The 12,577-nt window shown below is 41.6% G+C and overlaps 1 long non-coding RNA gene across 4 annotated transcripts in view; it reads right to left on the bottom strand.

The window, feature by feature from the left end:
* Positions 1 to 12,577, bottom strand: part of LOC109143207 — a 48,963-nt gene that overhangs the window by 31,844 nt on the left and 4,542 nt on the right. For all 4 annotated transcript variants that reach the window (XR_002043208.3, XR_002043203.3, XR_002043204.3 and 1 more), the window contains exon 2: positions 308 to 357. This is a non-coding gene — a long non-coding RNA (uncharacterized LOC109143207). The remainder of the gene's footprint in view (positions 1 to 307; positions 358 to 12,577) is intronic.

The following is a 12,577-nucleotide window of genomic DNA, read 5'->3' on the forward strand; positions in this document are numbered from 1 at the left end:
CCAGCAGAGAGCAAGGTTACTAAATTCTTTGCAAGGTAGAAGGTAAACCACTTTGCAGTGGGGCAAGTACTACCATTTCTCCCTGCCATTATTCTGTGAAAAAAGAAGACAAGGACTTGGGGGAGAGCAGCCCCAGCACTGCATTTTTTCTAGCTAAAATCTAACAAAGGAAGATGGGATTAAGTTTCCACAGGGAGTTCAGCAAAACTAGGTAAATTAGTTCAGAGGTTCTTCTCTTTCTGCCCAGTCAGATAACTGCAATTTTTCTAAAAAGCTAATGGATTAGCATCCGTGATTAAATGCTTACCTTATCACTGGGACCAAGAACAGTGAGCAGGTGGGGAGAACAGAAGAGGTCTGGTGGATAAAGATAAAATGAACATTAGACTTGATAACAAAGGTGAGTTTTGGCTGTCTGAAAATCAGGTAGGAGCACACTAAAAAAAAAAGAAATTTTGCTAGGCCAAAGCCAGAAAGCTCCCTTCTCAAAACATTCCTGAGTGGCACTGTAAGTCTCCACTGAAGCTGCACAAGCCAGGGTCAATCCACCATAAACCCCTGTTGCAGGAAGTTTACTTACAGCAATGGGGAAAGCATTTGGTCAACTTGACCCAGTAGGGGAGAGCTTACACTGGAGAAGCACTTTGTGTAATGAAATTGTATAAATGCATGCCATAGAACTATTTTATAATCTTTCAAAAAACACTCTTTTAGTCAAGTATCATGAATCCCAAAATTGGATTTATTGTTCCACTGACCCACAATAATCAGTCTTATGAACTGATGAGCATATCTGATGCAAACACATAAAAGTCAATGCATGCAGTCTACATACTAGGGTGGCAACAGCTTTGATAGACCCTTAATCTTTGTCTTTGTTGGGGCACCTACAGCAGAAATTGGGAAAGGAGAAAATGCTGCGTTCAGCACTAAAACGGACAAAACCCCTAGACTGTACGTTACTACTGCAGTGGAAATAATCATCCCTGATTTACTAAACGTTATTCAAAAAAACCCCGAAAACAAGTCACTTGTCAAAAAGCCTCTTGCTGTCTTCTGGGTTCAACCCTCGAAGTCACTAGTGAGACAACACACACCTCCAGTTGCCCGAGCGTGAATGCTTAGCATTCAAACTGCACAGCCTTTCACAGAATCACAGAATGGCCTGGGTAGGGAGGGACCTTCAAAGATCATCTAGTCCACCCCCCTGCCATGGGCAGTGACACCTTCCACTAGATGAGGTTGCACACAGCCTCTGGCCTCAAACGCTTCCAGGGATGGGATATTCACATACGACTGGATAGTTTGAAAAGAAAGCAAAAGAAAACAGCAAAAGATTGGAAAGTGAACCCACAAGTCACATAAAAAGCCCTAACAGGCATGAAGGCATTTTGGAAATGCACTTCTTTTAAGACGGGATCGCTGAAAAAGCTGAGAGGCATCACGTCTCCCTACTTCTTACTGTGTCATCCCACAGCATTGCCAATGGCAAACCAAAGAGACTTTGGCTAAAGAGCTCCTCTTCCTGGCCCGCACCACTTCCACTGCCCTTCTCCCAAGCAAACAACCAAGGAACCCACTGGCAGGGCCCAGCAATGCCAAACACGTCAGCCAACCTCAGACGCAAGTTTTGGCAAGCCCACTTCCAGAGAGTAAAGATGCCAGCACCCTGTAATACACCAGGCAGGCGGAGCAGGGCCACGGAGCTGCAGGATAATTAATGCTGCCTTTCAGCGGGGAGCTGGGGCACAGACGTGCTCTGTAATGTTTGCATCGGAGCCCGGCCAGGAGCCTGGGCTGTCTGCTCCAGTGCCCAGATGCTGTGGCCTGAAAGGGACCACTGCCTGCACTGCTCTGTCCTTCGACAATTCTGCTTGAAGTCAAACCTGGCAGCAAACCAAAGTGTTCTCTCATGAGACTGTAAATTAATGTTGCTGAAGGAAGCTGGCTAGTAGTTCATGTGGCTCTGGGCTTGCTTTACATCTGGTGTCAAACTCTGAATTCCCTCTACAGCTAGGAATAAAACAGGTGAGGTGCCTGGGCCACTCAGCACCCCCTACACATTACTAATTTCCTTTCATCCAGGCCTTTAAAAAAAAATCCCCGATCATGCTACAGTTTTGAAATGTTATAGGGTTGGGTGGTTTGCTTTTTCTTTTACTTGAAAAAGCAGCTGTTATTTCTCTCCAGGCTTTGCAAACATTCTTCCTATTAAGTAACTCATTTACTGCTAGCAGCAGGCACAGCTTCCTCCAACTCGCAACTCGAAAAGAAGCTGATACCTTTTACACTTGAAAAACGTGGCCGTGGAAAAGAAACAGATGTATTTTAAACAAAGATGCTCATTTTCAGCTCCTCCTCACTCCTTTGCCTCACAGACCAGGTACTTAACAAGCCCTTCACTCCAGCTGCCTACCACCTAAATCAGCACGATTCTTTATCCCAGTGTTTTCATTAGGGACACAAAATCAATCCTTAACCGAGGACAAATAGCACTGCTTCCAGTTACATCCAAATAACAGCTTCCAGTTCTGGAATTAGACATCAGTGCTGTTACTTTGTAGCTGCTTCCTTGCTTTCTGCCAAGATGGAGGGGGAAAGGAAGGGCACTCCAAAGGTCATAAAAGATATTCAAGAAGTATAAAAAGATAAATTTATACAGCTATCTCCAACAAGAGATGAGACAGCATCCAAGGTTCAGATAGGCCTAACCTCCTCTTCACATCACACACTTTTCAAAGCATGCTACCCCACTTGAGAACTACTCCATCATTATCTACTGGGAAACTCCCATCAATATTAACAGGAGCTAGGAAGAGATATTTTAGTATTTGCACTGATAGCTGCAGAACAGCTTTAACTGCTATATAAAGCTATTCAAATACCTGAGAAAAGCCTGGATTTTTCTTCAAATGTCTACTTTTCTTTAAGTTCAGGTTAATTGTGGTGGGAAGCTATGTGGCAGAGTAAAAAATCAGCCAGCCATACCAAATATTGCTCATCCCTTATGAAGAGAAACCCCAGCTGTCCCTTGCAAGCCCTGAAAGCAACATCAAAATCCATAGTAGAGTCAGAAAGGTGTTAGGAAAATGGACCATGACACACAGCTGTAACGTGTGTTACAAGTGAGCACCGCGCATGCAAGCAGAGAGGTGCCCTGCTCTAAGCAGTACCCTTTTTTTGCTTATTTTGCATGCTTGACAAGTGATGTTTTACCTCATGCTTTCCCAAGTCTTTCTGGAAGTAATTTCTCCATGCGTCGCCAGAATGCCACCAACAAGGGTATGATCAAAAAGTCTCCACTTGCTTGCCTTAAATTTAATGTTCAAGTTCTCTCCTACTGCAGAAATTTTATTTTTTAAAAAAATAGAAATTAGGTCCAATAATTTTTTTTTGTTTTAGTAGATACTTGGAAAGAATTAGCTAGTCAAAAAAATATGTCACTTTTGGCAAACAGAAGTATACACACCCACATTAAAAAAAAATCATTCTGTCCTTCATTTTCAGCTGTATGTCCACTGCTGAATCATCCTTTAATTACAGCTGACAATTGCACAGATGTCTCCAATGCAGTTTGCTCATAAAGACACATTCACTGCAATGAGATACATGACAGACTTCACACTTAACAGTTGTCAACATAACTTCATTAATGTGTCTTGAGTATCCACTTGTCCACCCCCACCCACTTCAAAACCAAAATTAAAACCCGCTTTTCTTCTGTCATCACATCCTCCAACAACTATCACCACTCACTCAAGCGTTAGGAAAATAAGTCACCACTTTTTCCATAATCCTCATCAAAAATTGCTACTTCCAACAAAAGCAGCGTACAAACAAACTCAAAGTCACAAATGAAAAGAAGCCATTTTCATTTCCCAAAGACCACATCTATTTCTCTTCTTGACCTATCCAATTAAGTGGTATGATTCACCGATGACTAGTAGCACAAACATACATTCATGTCTTCAGTTCTGTCAAAACATTACAAAATTAGCAGAGAGCAGCTACTGTTGTAAATTTAATGATGTACCTATGATGACTGTAGCTGGCAAAACAAATGTTCCAGCATTATAAAAGCCCTTTCAATACATAAATATTTCCTCTAAAAATAAGCTTGCACACTTAGAAGGCATTATCTTTATTACGTAGAAAAGACCTAAATGTTCTCACTTATGAATGTCAGACAAGCTATTTTATGTATATGTGGGGTAGCAGCCCCAGTGCAGACAACAAATGGGATTCTAAACAAGAAGAATGCCCATGTTTCATATTTGTCTACACAGGGATTGAGATCATGATGGAACATGTCTATAGATGGAGCCAATTATCTGAAAACAAGAGATGTTCACAGATTTCAGTTTTTGATTAGAGACATTTATCAGTCAAAACTACTTGTGACTCATGCTAAGATTAAGTTTTATATTAGAACAAAGAATTAAACTACCTCTTGGTATCATTATCAAAAAGACTGATATTCAACCTGCACTCATGAATTTTGCCAACTTTGCCGTAAAGGTCTCTCAACAAGGACTTGGTTACAACACTGCTCAGTTTTCATACACTCACAGGAATAGAAACAAAAATGTTCAACTCTGGTACCTCTTTATGAGTGTTTGAACTGAGGGAAGATTCTAAGGTAGAGGAAGTAGGGTTCAGTAGGTCCTCCCTATTCATACTGGCCTTTGGATTTTGCCAGATGTTTGCATCTTTAAATGCTAGACAGAGCTAAAGGTGTTGTGAGCCTTGTAAGGGTCAAGCCTTTGGTGACCTTCAGAGCCAGGAGAGAACTACAACCTGAAGGGAATATCGATGCTAGGAGCTGGAGCACCAACAGAGGGAAATTTCCCTTCTTATTCAATTTAGGCTTAGAGGGAGTCCCTTTGAGTCCCTCCACTGATGTCTCACTGTTGCTGCCTGTTCCGAGCTTCCCCTCCCCCCTCCCAGACACATCTCACTGTGCTTCTTTCCTATCTCCCCTCTTTTGCACTGCAGACGTGTGCACATACACAGCTGTAACTTCAGTCCCCGGTGCCAAAGAATGTCATCCTTATTGTCACCCATGTCTCCCCATCACTGGCTATATGAGAGAGAGCATTCATCATCACAGATACGTGTCCTCATGAAACAATCAATGCTGTGAGAAAAGTTCTTCCCTGAGTTTCCCTCTCTCCTCCAGCTTCCCTTGTTTGGTGGGAAGATGGAACACAGTAAGAAAAGGAAATTGTACAGCTGCAAGTTCCCCAGTAAAACTTGGAATAGTTCTTCAATGGAAAAAAAAAAACCATCCATAAGAGTTATAAAATCACTCTAATACTAATGATACACTAATGATGTATCTGTATTGCTGGAAGTGTGTGGTAAACATTTCTTTGTAAATGTGATTTGAATGTATGTAGGCAGTACTGTAAGAAAAATTTGAATTCTGGCAAATGAAGACTTTCCATTACTCTGTATACTCAGCTAAGTAGAAATTTAAAATTATACACGGCAACATGAGGAAAAAAAAGCAGTCAGACTGACAAAAGTGGAGGGGTTTGTTTGGTTTAAAATGCCAAAAATTCCATCTAAATGAAAAACCTTAATATATTAACTATGATGCTGTTATTCTACCTGTATAATCAGTTTAATGCCTCTGAAGATTTAAAGAACACTGTAGTAATTATGTGATTTCATCTTAATGCCAGCTTTAAAATGAAGGGGGAAAATCACTTCTGTATGCCTCACAGAAACAAGTAATTGCTTTAAATCCATCTTCCTTGAAAGCAAGCTGAAAACTCCAGTTTCAAAACAGACAGATCAATCTTATGCAATTTGTCTGGTTTCTAATTATTAAGATAATTCGTAATAAAAAGCTGGAGGGGGTAGAATTAGGTGCTAGGGCAAGATGTTTGGGCACACATCAACCACCAAAATGGATTGAGATCAGATGAAAAAGAGAGAACAGAACAGCTATTAAACTTCTGCCTCGTCTTCACTGGGGCTGTTGTTAGAAACTTGGAGTACAGCTGCACTTAATGAGTTTGTGTAAAAGCAGACATTATACAAATGGGAGAAAGTAGGAACTTCATCCAATTAGATAAGAGAGTTGGCCAGCAGCCTCCAATGAACTGAAAAGCTCTTCCAACTTTAGGGATGAGAGCTAATTATAACTCTGTTTTTGTGTGTGTACAATGCTACTAAATTATGAAGAAATATTGTTCTGTCAAAAAACTATGTTGTATGTACTGACTTGATTATCACAGATAGAGGATTTGCCAGAGACAGGGCTGGAAAATTATTAGCCTTCATAAAAAGAGAAGTCATTCTGCCATCATACTTCAGGCTTCCCTTCTTGAGTTTCTCCCAAAATTTGGGAATCGGGTGGAATGGCAAGAATTTCTATTTCTTCCTCTTGGTACTTAGAATGCAAGGAAGAGAGGCTGACATAGGTAATTATGTGCCTGTTAAGAAAGGTAGCTCAAGAGATGATCATTATTGAAGCTAACTCACAAACCCGAGAACGCTTTCCTTTATTTTTCCTTTTTTTTTTTTAATACACAATAAGATGAAGAAGCAGAAATAAGCTACATATGAATGGGCACAAAGGCTCTCATTTTTGCCTGATAACAAATACCTTGTTCAGAGAGTAGACTGAGGTACAGAGAAAACAAGGAAATGATGTTCCATCTCCTCCTCCTTCGTCACTCCCAAACATGCCTCCTTAACACACGATGTCACAACTACTTAGGGTGTGCAATTCCCAGTAGCCATGGCCCAAACACCTTTCTGGGCTCCATGGCAAATTAAGTCCCCCAGCCAGCTCCAGACTGTCCATCAAGCTGGGCAATTTTCAGGAAATAAATGACATTTTATATAAGGGAAAAAATGTGTGAGAGGGCATGTGCTCACTCCTCCCTGCATGCTGAGGGGAGGAGGGAGAAGAAGTGAAATTAGATAAGTTATTGACTTAATATTAGAAAACAGGTTCAGACTCTGGACTTCATTCATGTCTCCTTTGGAATAAGGGCTTATAAGGACTGCAAAACAATGTCACTCCTTATAGCCAAACACCCAGGTTCTGTGCTTACTCACAACCTGTGCACACTGTCCTTATGAGCATGAAGTGCAGTTTTGTTTTCTTTTCAGGACAAGGTAGAGCCACTGGTACTCCCTGAAAGAAGCCAGAAAAACAAGATGGAAAAATCCCAGGGCAGACAGAGCACACCAGAAGGCTGAGACTGCTAATGGGACAGCTGTAAACAAGGATGAAAGACTCAAGGATTAAAAAGGGCAGTGGGAAGAGTCCAGAACAGCACTGTGCTTAAATCTATCCAAGCCATACTTCCAAAGTAATATATTTTACTTCAATTATCCTCGAAGCAAATAAAGAAATTAACTTAGATTTAAATCATCAGTAAGACAACCTCTCAAGAGACTTTCCGCAGTCTTTCAGGCTTTGAAGGAAGACTACCAGTGCCAGTCCTAAAACTAACAGAGGCAAGACAGAGTTTTAAGGCTCCTAAACACAGATTCAGCATGCCAATTCTGAAATGCTAAATAAAAGCATTGGTGTCTTATTAAACGAAAAGCAAATCACCAAGAAATCAGCTTTCAGGGATCTACTGAACCGCCACATTGTACTTGCTCAGAAAATTACCCAGCAGTTTTTTCTGTTTAAGCAAAACACAAATCAGTTTTGCTTAGCAAATGCAGGAGCCAAACTCTTCTATTGTGAGGGTTTCAATAGACACTCAAATAACTTTGACAGCAGCATGGAGGGGGAAGGGTGTCTCTGACCCAGTTTCTGTATTACAGCGTCGCTTGGGTGATGGTGGTACGAGTGTTCACAGCAGAACCTCTTTTCTTCAATTTTCCTCTCTTCCTTGCCCACCATCACTTTGTTTAAATAATCCACAGATGTTATCATGGGCACAAGAATATGGTTAATTGAGCTTAATGATTGCTGGCAGCTTCTTATATGCATTCAGCTGGTGATTCTTCAGCAGAGAGCCCTTTACACAGTGTGAGAGGAAAATCTGTTTATTTCTTTGGCTTTCTCATTTCATGGCCATTCTGAAAGCAGAGTTCTCATTTTTTCCTAAGATCTTTGCCCAAATCCTCTTAACACACCATGGGAAATTCTGAAGGTCAGGCCCTCTTCACCCAGTGGAACCTAAATGATTTTTTTCTAGGGTCTTCACCAAGAAGTTTCTTGCTACTTCTCACACCACTGATCCAGGAGAAGATTCAATTGCTCCTTTTTGTAGAACAACAAAAGCCTACAGAGGCAGGGAAGTGGACTACTGAATGAGTGGATAAATGCATGAAAGAAAGGCTCCACATACCCAGGCAGCAGGGAAATGGGGACTCCACGTGTGCAGACACCTAAGGGCAGTGTCCCTGCCAGGAACCCAGGCAAGAGATGTGACAGATGAACTGGGATGAAAACACTGAAAATTTAAGCAAGAGAGGCAAAATCCAAAGGGTGCACATAAAGCTAAAGTCACAAGTTTTTTTCTCACAGCAAGGGCTGAAATACACTTCTGAGTCTGAACATGCACAATGAAAAATTTCTCTTAAAAAAACCCTTACTGCTAGCCATGTTTCAATATGGTTTTCAACAGATCTTGAATTATTATGAACCCTTGCTTGTCTGCTTTCATATGTCACAAGCCATCAGTAACCTGACAGCTCTCTGGCAGACTTTCAAGCATCTTCAAAAATACAAAACCAATCTTGCCTTTAATGTTTTTTCTCTACTTCCAGCTCCTAAACCAAAATCTAATTCAGAGATTTGAAAAGAGCAGAATCAGAAATAGATTTTCACAAATGTCATGATAAAGAAAGCTGAAAGTAAAGAGTTACACTGTCAAAAACAATGGTATATTGGCAAAAGAAAAGCAGGGACAATTTTATGTCAGACTGTAGGCTGCACAGTGGTGTATGCCACAGCCAGGGGTAACCAGCCTTTGAGAAGCCCACAAATAATTCTGCTGTACATAGACTGGGATTACGCCAGGTGGATCCCAGCAGAAGTGCACGAATGTGGGGGCTACTGCACAGTGAGAAGCCAGGCAGTGGCAGGAGGTGAGCCAGAAAAAACTGCTAAGGAGATCCCTGTTCTACTGGACAGTAAAGCAGCTGAAGTCACAAGGAGCTGCTGTCACCAGCCATAAGACCTCTTCCCAGCTCTCTCCCTCTCACTCTCCTTGGCTCATGAGTGTTGTTCAAAGTGCTGTGCATGTTATTAGGGTTAAGGAGACTGGTCACACTTGCACTAGTCAGTTACACTCAAAAGGCAAAAAGACTAAGACTGGAGAGAGGAAAGCCTGAAAAAAAAAGATGAAGTTTTTATTTTCCCATCAACTATACATTTGCATTCTCAATCCACGGGAGAAACCAGGTCTCTTTTTTGCTTTCTTCCCAGGTTTTCTTCTTTTTATTTTTTTGTTTACACTAGGGAAAAAGACCAATTGGAACATTTACATTATAAATCTAACTCCTTTTTGTTTGAATCCAATAAATTTTACTTCACTTTCTCAAAATAAATACATTTTCTGCAAATATCTTGTATCATTTGAAAACTCATGTTTGTTAAGAAAATAGCGGTGGTAAAAACTTTTGATCATTTCTAGTGATTCCTTCTTTATGAGGATTGTGGCACTTCCCTGGAAAACGTTAGCTAGTACTTCAGTACTGTTAACTTCCCTCAGGTGACAGAATCATAATTTCCTCTGCTGCCAGAAACTTGACTTTGGGCTATTCATTTTGCCTTTGTGTTCCTCAAATGCAGCTATAAAATGGGTATAAAACTTGTACTTTACAGAAGCACAACAGGCATGAAACCACTCATTATTTGAAGCTTTTGCATACTGTGGAGGAAGAAAGTATAGAATACATAAAAACCCACATGAATTAGGCTTTATAAAGATGCTGGGAGGATGATGGACCTGACTGAATTACTGGGCGCAACTGAGCAAAGCAGTGCTGCTTCCTGAATGACTAAAGCCTTAAGATTCTCTTATGCTTGCAAACAGCACTACAAAATCTCTAATGGGTTACAGATAGGCAGGATTGCTGTTCTATATCTCAGCCAGAGGACAAGAATTATTCTGCTGCTCAACAGGCTACAAACATGCAGTGGCTCGTGCAAACCAAAAGGAAAAGCAGCCAGTACCACAGAGTCAAGACTGACGAAATAAACACCATCATTCCCAAAGCACTTTTATTTTATCTCCAGTGGAAAAGCCAGGCTCTGCCTTTCTTTGCCAATGGTATATGAAGCTGATGCAGTGTGCCTGTGATGTCACTTCAACACTGGACATTTGTAGCTCTACTCCTGCAACTTAAAGCATGTTTTCTGAACGTAGCCTTAGCTAAAAAAACCCTTTCCTGGCAAGAACTGGTCCCATTCACTTGCTGGTCTTTGACATCCCTCATCTAGATTGAGTGGTCTGTTTGTCTTTTTCTGAAGGTGGAAACACAGGCCAGAGCTGAGCTCGACATGGCAAGGCTGGTAGCATCCCATACAGACGCACATTAACAGGGAACAGCTGAGAGCCCAGTGCCCTCGTGCTCCTCCGCCAATTATCAGCAGTACCTGGTATCAGAGCTAGCTGTGCAGGGGGAAAAGGGAGAAAAACTGAGAAAAAGTGAAGCTGATGATTAAGGAGTAAAGAATGGCAGATGAAACTAAAAATAGTCCCCTCGGCAGTTGTAAAGGAAATTCGTTTGACAGGAGGCTGCTTCTTTTGTCGAGAGCGGTTTGTTATGCAAGAGACGATACCAACACCGGCTCTTCTTATCTGGGTTGTCAGTTTAACTGACAAAAAGGAGCAGGGTTAACATCTCTGGAGCCACTGCCAGTCTCAACATTTGTTTGTTTTCATTCGTGTCCGTGTTTTAAGAGGCAGCCCGGGGATTAACACCGTCCAGAAACTGTGGTGCAAGCTCGGTTAGGCAATTCCACAAAAATCTTCAGAGTACTTACTCGTCATTAAAGGCAACAATTGAGCCCCTGTCTGCTGCTGGTTTTGTTCCCCTGCCTCCTGCTTCAGCCATCACATGGTGACTTTTCTGCACAACAGAAAACTGAATGCCCACAGGTTTTTCCAAGCACAGGCAGCAGAGGACAACCTTGCCCCTACTCTGCTTTTCCAGTTCTCAAGGTAGATGACTCAGAACGTGCAGAGCCTCCTGGATACAAGAAAATGAAAAACTAAACCAAAGAAAGTTGTTTCGTTTCATCCCCCCCCACTCCTTCCTGATGCTGAGCCTTCAATAGCACTTACACCTCTATGTGCGAAGGTAAGAAGTAGGAAGGAAGAGGCTTTAAAAGACACCACTTTAACACCTCCTCTCTTACAGAAGAGAAGCCACCGTAAAACCAGGGGGAGGAGAAATAAAAGTGAGGCAATCAGCAGCTTGCTGGCCAATTGCCCACATGAGTGCAGGTGAGTCTGTATGTTCCTCGTTAACGTGCCTTCTGCCATGCCTGAAAGCTTTTGGAGAGAGCCTGGTGGTCACGGCTGCCAATATCTGCCAGTGAGGAGGTAAGGAAATCGCAGCATGTCCAAGTTAAACACGTTAAAGCCAGGACTTCCAAAAACTCAAGTGACCCACATAGGGTATGTGGGAGTGAGCACTTGGGTATGATGTAGGTGCAAGGGAAAACAACTCTTATTTGTCTTCTTTTCATTGGACTTCCCTGAAACATTCGTTTTTAGACCCAGTATGGTGCACTAAACCGTAGGTTATTAGAAACAGGAGTCTCTCCTCTATTCCTGTTTTTGGAGGAAATGTTCATCAGCATAAAGACAGCAATGCAGAAGTCCCGTATCCTTGGTGGGTAACTGAAATCATCCTCTCTGTCCCAAACACCAAGGTGTTTGGTAGAAAAATTAGCAGAAAAGATAAAATGGTGGAAAAGTAAATACCAGCTTTTTACTTCAGGTTTTAAATGTGCACTGTGTTGAAATATCGTGGGCTTCTTTTGTAAACTAACTTAGAAATAACTTGATCCATTTCTCATTCAGTGCAGGAAGCCCTCGGTGGCAGATTCTGCCCTAAACCAAACCCACATGCCATGAACTGCTTGGGCCACAGGATGCCACTGTTGCATTTCTTTTTCAGGAGGTCGAAAGAAAGCACGACAAATTGTTTGCATGAACTGGACACCTAAATTTAATTCCCCTTTTCCTTCTTAACACATACAATTGCCAATGTTTAGCGCTCCAGACAGACCAACCAGATGTAAATAGTTCAGAGCCGCCCAGGAATATGTGTTTTCTTCAGGAACAAAATGTTTGAATACCTTTTAAGGCTCGATTACTGAACCCAGCACCTCTGTAGCTTCATAAATTTTCTATCCACGAGAAATCTTTCCAATGACTGCCCCAAGTGTTGCCTCCAACCCTGATACTTTTGACCACAAAACAAATACCCTGTTTTTGGATTTTATCTGTGTCTGGATGAGAAAAGAAAAACACTAGATGGGAAAGCAGATTAAATCAGAGAGAAGGCAGGCTGCTCGTAATTCCTACCTCTTGTGAAAGAGCAAGAGCCCCTACTATGTTAATAAAACTTCATAAATATT

Source organism: Corvus cornix, chromosome 2 (assembly GCF_000738735.6).
Source record: "Corvus cornix cornix isolate S_Up_H32 chromosome 2, ASM73873v5, whole genome shotgun sequence".
In the NCBI taxonomy this organism is placed as follows: domain Eukaryota; kingdom Metazoa; phylum Chordata; class Aves; order Passeriformes; family Corvidae; genus Corvus; species Corvus cornix.